Source organism: Trachurus trachurus (genome assembly GCF_905171665.1).
Source record: "Trachurus trachurus genome assembly, chromosome: 3".
NCBI classification, from domain to species: domain Eukaryota; kingdom Metazoa; phylum Chordata; class Actinopteri; order Carangiformes; family Carangidae; genus Trachurus; species Trachurus trachurus.
The window spans coordinates 32,883,770-32,897,419 of record NC_139893.1 but is presented as its reverse complement, the minus strand read 5'-3'; positions in this window follow the sequence as shown (position 1 = coordinate 32,897,419).

Genomic DNA, 13,650 nt, shown 5'->3' with positions numbered 1-13,650 from the left:
AAATATGTTAAAAATAATACATTACAATATGGTTAACATTTTTCTTGCTACTTTACAAGGTTACAAAATGGCTCTTTAAAGGAGCATTATCGCAAATACAGCAGTAATAGCATAAAATAAGCTGACATATGCAAAAGATGGGTCGGGGGGAGCCATAACTAAATTTACAAAAAGAATCGCCAACAGTATAGTGTCCGTGGGGCAAATGCAGCATTTGTCTTTGTTATGATCCAAGCCGGCCCGGCGCTTGCTGCGTTAAAATGCACTCGGAACTCGCAAATCCGACCTCCGAACCGGACAAATATGCAACAGTAAGTAATGTAGCAGTGTTAGGGTGCTCACAGTCACTGAATCGCTGGTATAACACTTTGTCTCCATGTCCCTGTGTCTTTCTTCAGCTGTCCTCTCAGCGTTATTAAGGAGGAGGACGTTTCAGTTGTTGTTGTCGTTGTTGTGGTTGTGCGCGACGTAGAGCTGCCGCTTCCACTAGCGAGTTTTCTTTTTCCCGCGATTGCACGTTCATTCAGCGGTGAGGGAGGAGGAGGGGGAAGGGAGAAGGAGGGGGGGCGGGGGGGGGGACTAAACGAGGCTGCTCTCTCTCTCTGACAGCTGCCCACTTGTTTATATCTGATAAGCTCCGCCTGGCTCCATCTAGTGGCCGAATTTTGCGATAATACTCCTTTAAGTCCAGACTGTTGACTCCCACAATTTGTAAATGTTCCCCAGCCCTGTTTTGTTTTTCCAGTTTGCGCACATGTATCCTAATAAAATTAAAAATCATATATTGCAGATTATCATAAATTAAAAATATATTCGTCAAAGGAAAATGCCAGCTTCCATTGCAGGGCTTTCGTAAGCTGTAGTTCCACACTATATCACATTTCGACTAGTCTAAATGGCAAGGCAACTTCTTATAAAAAATATACTACTATGCAAATATGTTTTAATACCTGAGGTTGTAGTTCTGCGGCCATAACCCCGGTTGCAACGGCAGACGTGGTGTCAGTGATGTTGATGTAGTTGTCCACAACTTGGGCCACCTTGTCGTGAAGCCAGGTCCTCTTCTCCTCTGCATCCTCTGCATTCCTTATGTTGTCAGGAATGAATCCCTCTGGGATTTCTGTTAACAGAAAGGGTTCAAGAAAAAAGCCTGTCTTGATGGAAATACTTATCAAATAATTTGAATGAAAATAGTAATTAATAAATGTATTATACCAGTGAATTCCTTCAGCTGAAAATGGGTAATTGTAGCTGCCAGGAAAAGTGCTTCTGTGTCTTTGGCCACAAACTCCTTGTAAGCATTGAAGGCAGCATTGCATTGTTGCATCTAAGATATTTAAGAGTTTGAGATGATTAAGATTGCACTATAATGTGCCTCTCTCTCCCTCACAGACACACTGACATGAATATGAAATAAACAAAATTATACACTACCCAGTTGAAACTTTTCATACCAAGCCTGAATTCATGGTGGCTGGTGTTCACTGGGAAGAGGACAACATAGAAAACGTATCTCTCACATAATTCGCTCTCACAAACACAAAAACACACACATGCACACAGACAGTTGACAGCAGACCGAAGTTCATAGGGCCAGTGTTCACTGTAGAATAAAGAGAACATACAGTTAAAAAACAAAGTTATTACAAAATTAAAGTTACAAAATTGTTAATTCAAGCAATCAGAAAACACAGTATTCTTGAATCTGAATAGTTTTATTTTGAGTGAGATTGTTTTACAAACCTGAGCTTGTTCATGTTGGCCAGCAATGTTCCTTGGTCTTTGGCAGATGCGTCCTTGAAGAAGATCTTGTGAAATATCTGAATGACAATTAGTATTAGAATGCATCCGTTCAGAAACATTTTTGAAGCTTCAAGCTATGCCATTGTTAATCAATTGACCCTTTGTTGGCCTTCTGATTGGTCTGCTGTTCCACCAATCAGAGCGCTTCTCCCCATGTCACGTGTTGCGCAACATTCTAAGGTTGGACAACTCTGGCATGGAGACAGCTAGGAAGACAACATTTTTTCCGGCGAAAACGAATTTCCAGTTTTCAATATGGTTAAAAGGTGTGCCTGGGGAACTTGTAATAGCGACTCGCGATATCCCGAACGTATTCCCGGGGTCATTTTTATCCCATTCCCCAACCCAAGGGAAATTATGAGAAATGTCTCGTATGGATACGGCTCTGTGGGAGACCGCACTGGCAGTTTAACCCATCCTCCATCACCAAACATACCTATGCTCGAAGGTAAGAGAAACAATAACGTCTATTTTAATATATTATTGGGTGATGTGATCCGACAGCTCGATTGTTGTTACTTTAACCTGTATTACGTTTGCTACGTTAATGTAGCTAGCGAGCTAACGTTAGCTCGCTAGCTAGCTGGAGGATATTGTTGAGGTTGTTATTTTTTTTAATCATGTCAGCACGCTAACGTTAGTGATGGTAAACTTGTAAATATTGTCTACTAATGTTAACATTGTGCAACGCCTTACGTGTAGTTTTTTTTTTTTTTTGCTAGCTTGCTAATGCGAACCGAGTCTTGAGAAAGGCTAGCTAGCTAACTTTACTCGGCCCTATAGACAAACGTAAGCCTAGCAAGCCAGACAGAAATCTAACACACTTTATTGGTCTCACTTTTTTTCTCCAAAACAAGCACTTTGTTGATGGTGCACCAAGTGACCGGTATCCGAATCCAGTTGATGCGGCAGGAAGAGCTGCTAATGTAAAACCCTGCAGACCTGATCGAAAAAGGTATGTTAAGTTGGCTAACGTTAAGGTGTGTGGGTGTGGGTGTGTGTGTGTGTGTGTGTGATCAGAAGATTATGCAGTGAGGATACAGCCTACTTATTTTACCACGGACTTTAACGTGTTAATTAGATTAATTAATTACACAAAAATCAAGGAGAAAATATTAACGCATTTTAAACGTTCCTCAAGAGTGAATGGCGCTTCACCGGGTGGTTCTCTCAACAGTGCCCATGGAATATTTTGAGCTCCACCACAACATGCTGCTGCTGCTGATGCATTTTGTGGTGGCTGCTCAAGTAGAGGGACCTGTAAAATATGTAAATAGGCATAAAAAGGAAGAAAAGCCCCCCCCCCCCCCCCCCTTTTTGTTATTATTTACCCCTCCTTTTTCCTCAAAATCATTGAGTCACTTTAACCATCAACTCTCGCACTTTAAATTTATGACTCCAGCACTTTACTGTCCAACTCCAGCACTTTAACCCCCGCTACCGACCACCTGTGCCTACTGAGAACTAGAGGCTGACACTTTCTGCCTCTTCTCTGCACTTACCCGCGGGAATCCCGAGAATTTGGGAGTCAATTTATTTTTAATCACATGATTGGGACATGATGGGAAAAAATGTGTCTGTCAACACAATCGTTTACATGACGATGGGAACAGGACCGGATCGGGAGTGATTTATTTGGGATTTGAACAGGACAGGATTATTTTTTGACTTTGTCACGGGACCGGGTACCTGCCCCATGTTTTTTTTTTCTTTTTAAATATTGTACTTGTACTTAAGTTTCTTTTTCTTAACCTGGGTGTTTCTACTTCAACATATGTAATGGAAATTATCTTGGTAGCTAGAATTGGGTACATTTACATTTTATTTTAAAATGTGCATCCATGTACATTGTCCCTCTCCATCAAATAAAATGAATTGAATTGAATTGAATCTAATCTCTTTTATTCACAGAATTTGCAAAGGAGAGGCTCGGAGACCATGAATGCACCATGTTGGAGACTGAACTGAATAGAAAGAAACAGGAACTTGAGGATCTCCAGAGTCACATCATAGACCTTGAACAAAACCCCAAACCACCTACTTGCTTAACCCCTGAGCTAATCAATGAAAGCAAAGTAGCCAGATACTTTCAGTATTGTACTGGTTTCACATATAAACAGTACAATGACCTATGTTATTTTTTTGGGATCCCTAATAATAGTGTCTGCCCACAAACAAATATCCCTTTGACATACAGAAAGACAAATTGCTACATAGATGCATTGCCCCTACGCCAGCAGTTTCTCATGGTCCTCATGAAGTTACGCAACAACTGCGACCTGATTGAACTCGCCTTCAAGTTTGATATTGACACACCTAGTGTTAGCATTATTTTCAGAGCATGGGTAGATTATATGTATAACAAGCTTGGTTCTTTAGCAGTATGGCCCCATAGGAATGTTATCACTGCAAACATGCCAGATAAATACAAGAAGGACTACCCAAATACGTTTGCAATGCTTGACTGTACTGAATTGAAAACTGAAAAGCCAAGCTCATTGGTGCTCCAAAGTCAGTCATACTCTGACTATAAATCCACCAACACACTAAAGGGTTTAGTAGCATGTGATCCACGAGGAGCTGTCATATTTGTCTCCACTCTTTTCACGGGTAATGTATCAGACAAGGACATCTTCAACAAGTGCAATATCACCACATTACTTCAGGGTCTCATTGAATGTGGGTACCTAGAGAAAGGGGATGCACTTATAGTCGACAAAGGCTTTTTAATTGAAAAAGAGGTTGAGGCACTGGGTCTTAAGTTGAACATTCCTCCATTTAACAAATCAAACATGCAGATGTCTGCCGGAGATGTGCGCATAACCAAAAGAATAGCTAAGCACCGAGTACATGTAGAAAGGGCTATTGCAGAATAAAAAAATTCAAAATTGTTTCAGGTAGAATTCCCATGTCCAGGCTTGATAACATAAATGAGATATGGTTTGTTGTTAGCATGTTATCCAACTTTCAGCCACACATACTTAAGAAATAAGCTAAGTTTGAAGTTGAAGTGTTTACTATTAGGATTCCTGCTGCCTTTGTGAATTATATTTGTGTTTCTCTTTGAAAGTAAAGTGGTAAAAGTGAACAGACTCAGTAAAAACATTTTCAGTGTGCTTTTTAGGTCTCCCAGGTCCAAGATTGATTTATCAAACCGGAAATCTTCACTCAGCCCTCCAACATAATACTGAAAGTTTGTTGTTGTTGTTGTTTACCTGGTAGCTCAGACCACTGCCAAGAGGGTATTTCTCTTGTTTTATGGTCACATCCAAGGGTGGCTGGTTGACAATGTAGGAGATGGGAGAATCTGTCATCCCTTTTAGCAAGCTGAGTTGTGCATCTGTCACCTTTAAATGTTTCCTGTGAGCACAAATGCAGACTTATAAGAAGTGTTCTCTGCTCATTCATCAATTTTTGAGTTAAACATTTATTTATGACAATACTACAGTTTATTGGGTCTCTACATCCATACTTTGTGTACAAGTAGCCTACCCATGATGGGCTGCTATTATGAATTTATTTTTATGTGATTGATTTATCTGATTTGTGATTGTGAAATGATCTTGCACTTTCTTGATAGATTATATAAACATATAGATTTAATAAATTAACCTATATGTTTACCTGTTGACAAAGTGTTTCCCTTTAACTTGTCTTTTCCTTTTGAGTTTGGCTTTCATGGCTTTCACATTTGGCATTGGTTCACCAGGTAAAGTCTTGCCCCTTGGTTTGTGCCATGCCTGTGGAATGCTTGTGCAGGAGATGTCTTGCTGCCCACGACAGAGACATAATGTGTACACTAATCCCACGACATGGGAACAGTACCCAGCAGACCTGAATGTACAGAGAAAATATTAACATTTTTCAGATGTCAACAGTAGTTGACCCATCGTTAATGTAGTATGCAAAGGCATTTGGCATTTTTTCTTGTCTTCCTCTCAAGAGTATGGATGCTGCAGCACAGATTTGAAGTGGAGAGTCATTTGTGACAGTGGACAACATTGAAAACAGAAATGGAGCCAGACGCTTTAGATCTGTCTTCATCTTGTCAAATGAGAAGGATTTCAAGTCGCCTGGAGAACAACGAAGGAGAATGAAATCTCGATCATGACAAAGTGTTTTGCATTTGTTTTCCAGGAGAATGAGCATGGATTCTGTGATTTTGACCAACAATTTGTCATGTTTCATGATAAGGTTAGCAGCAGTTGACCATTTCTCCCTTGCAATGTTCTCCACAATCCCTGCTGTTGGTGATGTTGGGCGTTTCAGTGTTGCTGGTTTAGCAGAAGGGTATTGAATATGTACCTGAAAGAATAAAGAGAGAGTGCATTAATATATACAGTATTTTTGACCGAATAATAATAGGTTTATATATGCTACAGCTTCTGTTATCAATAAACCGGTACGGATTATATGCTTTGAGCTTTACTTTTCCAATATTTAAACATGACAATACAATACAAACACACACATTTTTCTTCCACTATTTTTAACATGAAGTGGAGAGGATTGAAGATCGAAGAGAAGGTGGAATGGCTAAGTATAACTCCATCAAATGTACATCTAAATCAGTGTTACTCATTGCGCGGCTCGCGAGCCACATGCGGCTCGTCAAGCTATAATTGGTGGCTTGCTTGGTAGCTTCCTATGTGGTAACACAGCCAATACATTTTTTCAAATGTGCTACATAAACATACAACACTGCACTACAAAAACGCAAACATCCGAATCTACTTCTCCCTGCCTTCACCCAAACAATGAAGGTGAAAGGAAGTATTTTAAGCCTTAGCCTAATCAGAGACGTTCTAATATTGGCCTAATGGTGATCCCTAAAGGGGGCATTGTCAAACCTGGCAACGCAGCCTGCAGGCCATGTGGCATTGTTTACAACACTTGACCGCAGCACACGTTTGCAGGCAGGCTACGTTAGCTCCGCTAGCCAGCCTGATGGACCGTTTTTAACAAGAAAAAGGACAGAAACCAGCTCAAAAACCAGACGGACAGACACACAGTGTTGTAACGAATAGTGGAGTGGGTGAGGAAAATGAGTCTGAGGAAGCAGCAAACAAAAATCAGCACGAAGACACCAGAGAGGGGATGAAGGCAAGTAAGAAACGAAAAAATAGGTAGCACAAGATGAGCACAGAAAATTTCAAGATAAGTGGGCACACAAATTTTTATTTGTTCGGCATGAACCCTCTGTGTTTAATATGCAACAAACCCTCACTGTGACTGACAACAAACTACATTAAGAAAGTCAAGGACATGCATGCCCAGCTTCCCCTCATCCCAATATTAAGGTAAATAGGTCTTAAATAAAAATGTATTGGCTGTGTTGTTTTTTAGCAACTTCCACCATTCCAAAGGACGCAGCATCATAGAGAGAGCATTTGGCATGATGAAGACGAGATGGAGATCTACCCTATTCAAGGCACTGGAAGTCCGGCCCACATTTGCACCTTTTGTGATTGCATCATGTGCCTTTTTACACAATGTGTGTATTGAAAATGGGGACATGCTGGAACCAGATGCAGATGTGTTGCAGGATATTCTGATCCCCCAACCTCCCCGTGAGCAACTGGCACATAATGAGAGATCTGGAAATGCTAAAAGAGACAGACTGGCTGCCTTGGTCTCTGGCCAGTGAATGTCCCATAGCAACAAAGCTGTGAGACTGACAAGTGTGTACTGTACTGTACTACTACTGTAGCTATTACATTTTTTGTTAGAGGCACAGGTGCTGTTTTATTGCATCCATCTCAAATTTTGCACATCCATATCACCTTAGTGAAGGTTGAATACAGATAATTATCTTTGTACATAGTTTGTGTGTCTCTCTATATATATTTTTTATTTAAAATCTGTTTTGTTACCTTGAGCGGCTGTAAAAGAATTTCCCTCTTTGAAGGATGAAAGGGTTCTTATGTTGCTTATAGCCCAGATGTACAGTTTTCACTCAAGTTAATACTTTCTTTATGAATGCTTTTTTAAACAATAAATCTGTTCATATCTCACAGAATTTGTAATTGTGGTTTGTTTTAAAATGAATTTAGGGAAAGGATTACTCCAAAATGTGAAAAAACTGTGTGCTTGCATAAAAATGTAAATAATAATGCATACAAATTAGAAAGAATGCATTTTATTATGCTATTGGCATTACCAGCAACAGTAATCAAAGTTTTTTCAACATTAATAAAATAGTATAAACATGTAAAAGGGTTAGCTGTGTGTAAACATCCACCTTCAATATTGCACATCAAACATGTAAAACAACCTGAGTATGAAACGGTACTCTTATATATTTAAATAAACATAAAAATGAACAGTGCAAAAACGGTCCCACACAACATGGTATGGATTAATTATTTCCATTTGGCATTTTCTCCACCATGCGCTCAAAAAGGCCCAAAAAACGTTCGGTTTTGGCCTCACTTTCTTCATGGCGCTTTTGCTCTTTAGCACTTTCTTCTTTCAAGAAGTAAATTAGGTTGTTGCTCTTCTTCCTCTTCTTGGGGGAAGGAGTTGGAGGGGTGGAGGTAGCTGTGATGGAGGGTGAGCTGCAGGTTGCCATGGCTGCGCCTAAGGTAGAGGCGCTCCCTGAGGGAGAGGCGATGCCTGAAGTGGAGGCGATAGGGCTCGGCTGTGGGGTCTCAATTATTCTGGGCTCAACGATTTCCTGAAAGAAAGAAAAATAGAAAAAATGAGAGGGATATATATGCCAGAACTAGGTGATAAGGCTACAATAATAAAACTGTAGCATCACCAATCACATCATTCCACATAGCATTTTACTGTTTAATTTTTCTAATGCTTTTCAGTAACCTTACCAAAAGAATTTCAACAGGATCCTCAGCCACAAAGGATGACACCACCACAGGAGGGTCGATGGAAGGCCTGGCACCGAGCACCTCGTGCATCTCTTCAAAGAACTGCCAGGTGGCAGCCGTTGCCTCCCCATTATCAGTCCCGGATCCTGTCTTTGGAGTTTTTAGGTCCTGCAACAAACACAAATATAAAGCCCAACATTGCTAATCATTATATTATGTTTTCAGGACCATTTTATAGTGGACTAATAAGGATTAGGATGAGCTGTTATGCATCTCATTAAAATTCCTCTGATTACCTTTTTTTTCTTTTTAAATTTTCCCACTTTTTTGCAGCCTGCTGGGGTGTGACCTTCCCCTTAAGTCCCAGGTCACTGAGAAACGCCCTGTATCAAAAGTAAAGTGAAATAGGGGTTGGTCACGTGATCCGGATCAAGATGGACGCTTGAAACTTTTCTCCGCTCCAGGCTTCAGTTAAATCCGTCACTTTCTCCAAGTAAACTCACTATAATCAGCCAAACCGTACTGAAGAAATGCCTAGAAAGCAGCGTGGCAAGGACTATCCTATTTTTTCACCGTCGACTTCCGCCATTCAAAAGAAAATCGCCGAAGTACAAGCGGCTGCACGTGTCTCGAGCGAGGCTAACCAAGATGATGCTAACACTTCGGAGCCAACGCTAACTGACCAAACAGCTATGGAGCAGATTTTAGCTGAAATAAAATCTGTGGCCTCCCGGGTGAACGACATGGATCAATCAGTCGGCGCTCGCCTGGATACCATTGACGGTGCACTAAATGACATAAAAGTATCCGTCACATCGGTGGAGAGCTCGTTGTCGGCTCTTTCTAACCGAGTGACGGACCTGGAAAAGCGCATGGAAGAGGCTGAAGAGAGGGTCTCCGCCGCAGAGGACAGCACCGGTGCTCAGGGCACCTGCATCGCCACCTTGGAAAAAACAGTGGTGCAGCTTCAACTTAAAATTGACGATCTAGAAAACCGAGGCCGACGCAAAAACCTGAAAATTGTCAACCTTCCAGAGAAAACGGAGGGCAACACCCCCCTTGCAGACTTCCTCCAGACATCTTTGCCGACTCTAGTCGGCTTGCCTGCTGACTACCCCCCGCTGGAGATTGAACGTGCCCACCGAGCCCTGGCTCCCGCCCCGGCTCCAGACAAGCCCCCGAGAAGCGTCTTGGTCCGGTTTCTGCGATACTCCCAGAGAGAAGCTGTGCTCAGAGCAGCGATGAAGAAACGCGACATCCACCACGGTGGCTCCCAGCTACGGTTCTACCCAGACCTGTCCGCGGAGGTCCTGCGGAGGCGGCGAGAGTTTGACACCGTAGGGAAAGCGCTGGCCCGTCATAACAAATACCGTGGTTTTGCCTACCCAGCGCGCCTCCGGTGTCTCCACGAAGGGCAAATTCGCCTTTTTGACACCCCTGAGTCTGCGGCTGCATTTCTGGATACCTTAAAGTGAGACATTTTCTTCATTCCCAATGTTATCACATGATGGAGAAAGACGGACGTTACAGGTAGTTACACTGAGCCCTCACTGAACATTGTGCATCTCTCTGTGACCACTACATGGACTGAGAGGACAATCTACACAATGGTGCTGATTTAATTTGTAGTTTTCCCCTTGAAATAAGGTGATTTTAGTTTTATCTTTTTTTTTTTTACTCTTTATAACAGAATACTTAAAGACTGTTGATTTTGCATTATATTTAGTTTGATCACACTATACAGTGCTTTCTCTTCTACATGACTTTTTCTTTTTTTCTTTTTTTATTACAAGTACTGCACCTACGTTTTGAAGTTAGTTTTAATGGCTAAGCCGTTGTGTGTAAGCCCATGTACGCCTTGCACAAATGTTGTGGTCCAAGCAATAATTTGGAAACCCATCATTCTGGGGTGTTTCTCAGTGGTGTTCACCACTTAGCCTGGAGTTAGACACTGTTTCAGGTGTCTCAGTTGTTACTGTGATCTAACTGTTAAGTCAGGATTTGGATTATGCTTAGAATACCCAGTGACTTCTTTTGGGGCTTTTTTTCCCTGTCGTTTGGGGACAGGGTAGGGGAGGGTAAGTGCTGCTATTCAGATCTTTTGCGTTTTATTTTCCTATTGTTAAATGTCTGGAGCCTAGGTTCATTCTTTCATATAACTGTTTGCACCTTGACTAATCCCTCTTCACTCAGTACCTGTCACTCAATTACTTTCGTGCTCTGTAGCTCTCATGTCTGGTTCACTTAAACTCACCACTTGGAATGTCCAGGGATTGGGCCATGTAATTAAAAGGAAGAAAATTTTAACATATCTGAAAAAACAAAAATCTGATATAGCATTACTCCAGGAAACAAAGCTATCTAATACAGAACATCTGAAACTTAAGAGGGACTGGGTAGGCCAGATTTACTTTTCTTCTCATTCACAGAACAAAAAGGGTACAGCTATTCTTATAAATAAGAACCTTCCCTTCATACTGGAACATGAAGAAAAAGATTCAGAAGGCAGATTTATTTTGATCAAAGGTTCAATTCTTGAACAGCACATAACTATTCTCAATGTTTACGCCCCAAATAATGATTCACCTGAGTTTATGTCACAAATGATTTTGATGTTTAACCATCATTGCCATGGCCTGGGCTTCTTAGCCGGCGATTTTAATTGTATAATGAATGCCTCTCTGGATAAATCCTCCTCTGCAAATATATCTAACCCGAGGTCGTCTGCCGTCCTTAAAAATTTATGCACCGACACCGGATTGATAGATATATGGCGACACCTAAATCCTAAAGTGAGGGACTACACGTTTTATTCACATCCTCACAATTCATATTCGAGACTAGATTATTTTTTCATTCCCAAACAGTTTTTACATTCTGTTCAAACCTGTTGTATAGAGTCCATTGTTTTATCAGATCATGCTCCGGTACATCTGTACATTAACCCGGTGTTCAACATCCCTAGAACCCCCAATTGGAGATTCAATACATCATTTTTGAATGGCGATTCTTTTTGCACCTTTGTACGGAATAACTTATCGCAATTTTGGCTCGAAAATAAAAGCTCTCCGGTGTCCTCTGCCACAATCTGGGATGCAGCTAAGGCCACTTTACGTGGACACCTTATTTCTTATTGTTCTCATCAGAAAAAAACCCTAGAAGAAAACAGAAAAAATCTTGAAAGGGAAGTGACTAGATTGGAGCAAATACATAAGCAGTCACCAACAGCAGCAAACTTAAAGGCTCTAGTGGCTGTTAAGACTGAACTTAACGTGGATCATACTCGTCACGTCCATAAACTTTTACTTTACACAAAACAGAAATATTATGAATTTGGTAACAAATCCAGTCGCCTGCTTGCCCACCAGTTGAAAAACCAAAATAACGATCGCTCAATTAACATGATAAGAACACCGAACGGAGATATCACATGTGATCCAGTGACTGTCAATAGCACATTCCGGGACTTTTATAAATCCTTGTATAGCGCAGAGCAGGTCGACGCCACGGCTATCGCTTCATATTTAAATAACATTTCTTTGCCTACTATTGCAGAGGAGGATCGCTCCAGCTTAGATGCTGCATTCACGCCGGAGGAAGTCTGGGCTGCAATCCAATCTATGCCTAATGGGAAGTGTCCAGGCCCAGACGGGTTTCCATTGGAATTTTTTAAGAAATTCTGGGCAGAGATCCATCCAATCTTTATTCCGGCCATCAATGGTATTTTAAAAGAGGGCATCCCCTCTTCTTGGAGATATGCCTCTATTAGTCTACTTTTAAAAAAGGATAAAAACCCATTGAATTGCTCATCATTTAGACCTATTAGTCTCCTCAATGTGGACTACAAAATTATTGCAAAAGTACTGGCTCGGAGATTGGAAACCATCCTTCCGAAAATAATAAACCCAGACCAGGCAGGGTTTGTTAAATCAAGATATGGTACAGACAATGTACGCCGTGCTCTTAATATTGTTCAGTATCTTAACACTCATAAAAATCCAGCTCTGATAGTTTCCCTCGATGCCGAAAAGGCCTTTGACCGAGTGGAGTGGTCTTTTTTGTTTCCTGTATTAGAAAAATTCGGTCTGGGCCCTAAATTCATTAATATAATTAAGTCCTTCTACTCAGACCCAATAGCCACAGTTAACACTAACGGCCTGCTATCCGATGGCTTCCCAGTGCGCAGGGGCTGCAGACAAGGGTGCCCCCTGTCACCTTTATTATTTATATTGTTTATTGAACCTTTAGCTGAGGCCATCAGAGCTAATCCTGATATATCTGGAGTTAGGGTAGGTGAAGAAAACCACATCATTTCCCTATTTGCCGATGATGTTCTTTTATATCTGAATAAACCTGAGAAATCAATTCCGGCAGTTTTACATACCATAGCCACATTCAGTGCCTTATCAGGTTATAAGATTAACCTTGGGAAATCAGTCGCTACGCCCTTTAATATTCCCCAGGATATGTCAATTCAATCTCCTTTTCAAGTGTCCAGGAGGGGTTTCAAATATTTAGGCATCTTTGTCACCCCTGACTTAAACAACCTGTTTGAAACTAATTACTCACCTCTAATTCAAAAGATTAAAAATGATCTGACAAAATGGACCTCCCTCCCAACCTCTCTCCTTGGGAGAATCAACACTATAAAAATGAATGTTCTCCCTCGATTGAACTATTTATTTCAAAATCTCCCGTGCTATTTGACCCCTGCCTTTTTTAAGTCACTGAATTCCCATATCTCTCGCTATATTTGGAATAATAAACATCCAAGAGTTAAGTTTTCTTTACTTACCAAGCCAAAAGACCTGGGAGGCCTGTCCCTGCCAAATTTACAATTATATTATTGGTCTGCACAACTTAAAACAATGTCAAATTGGTTTATGAACAGGAAAGATTCTCTATGGTTGGGTCTTGAATCCTTATTTTGTTATCCCCGAAGGCTTAACTCCCTTCCTTTTATCAATAATATAGATCAATTAAATCTTCACAAGAATAACATAATTATTTATAACACACT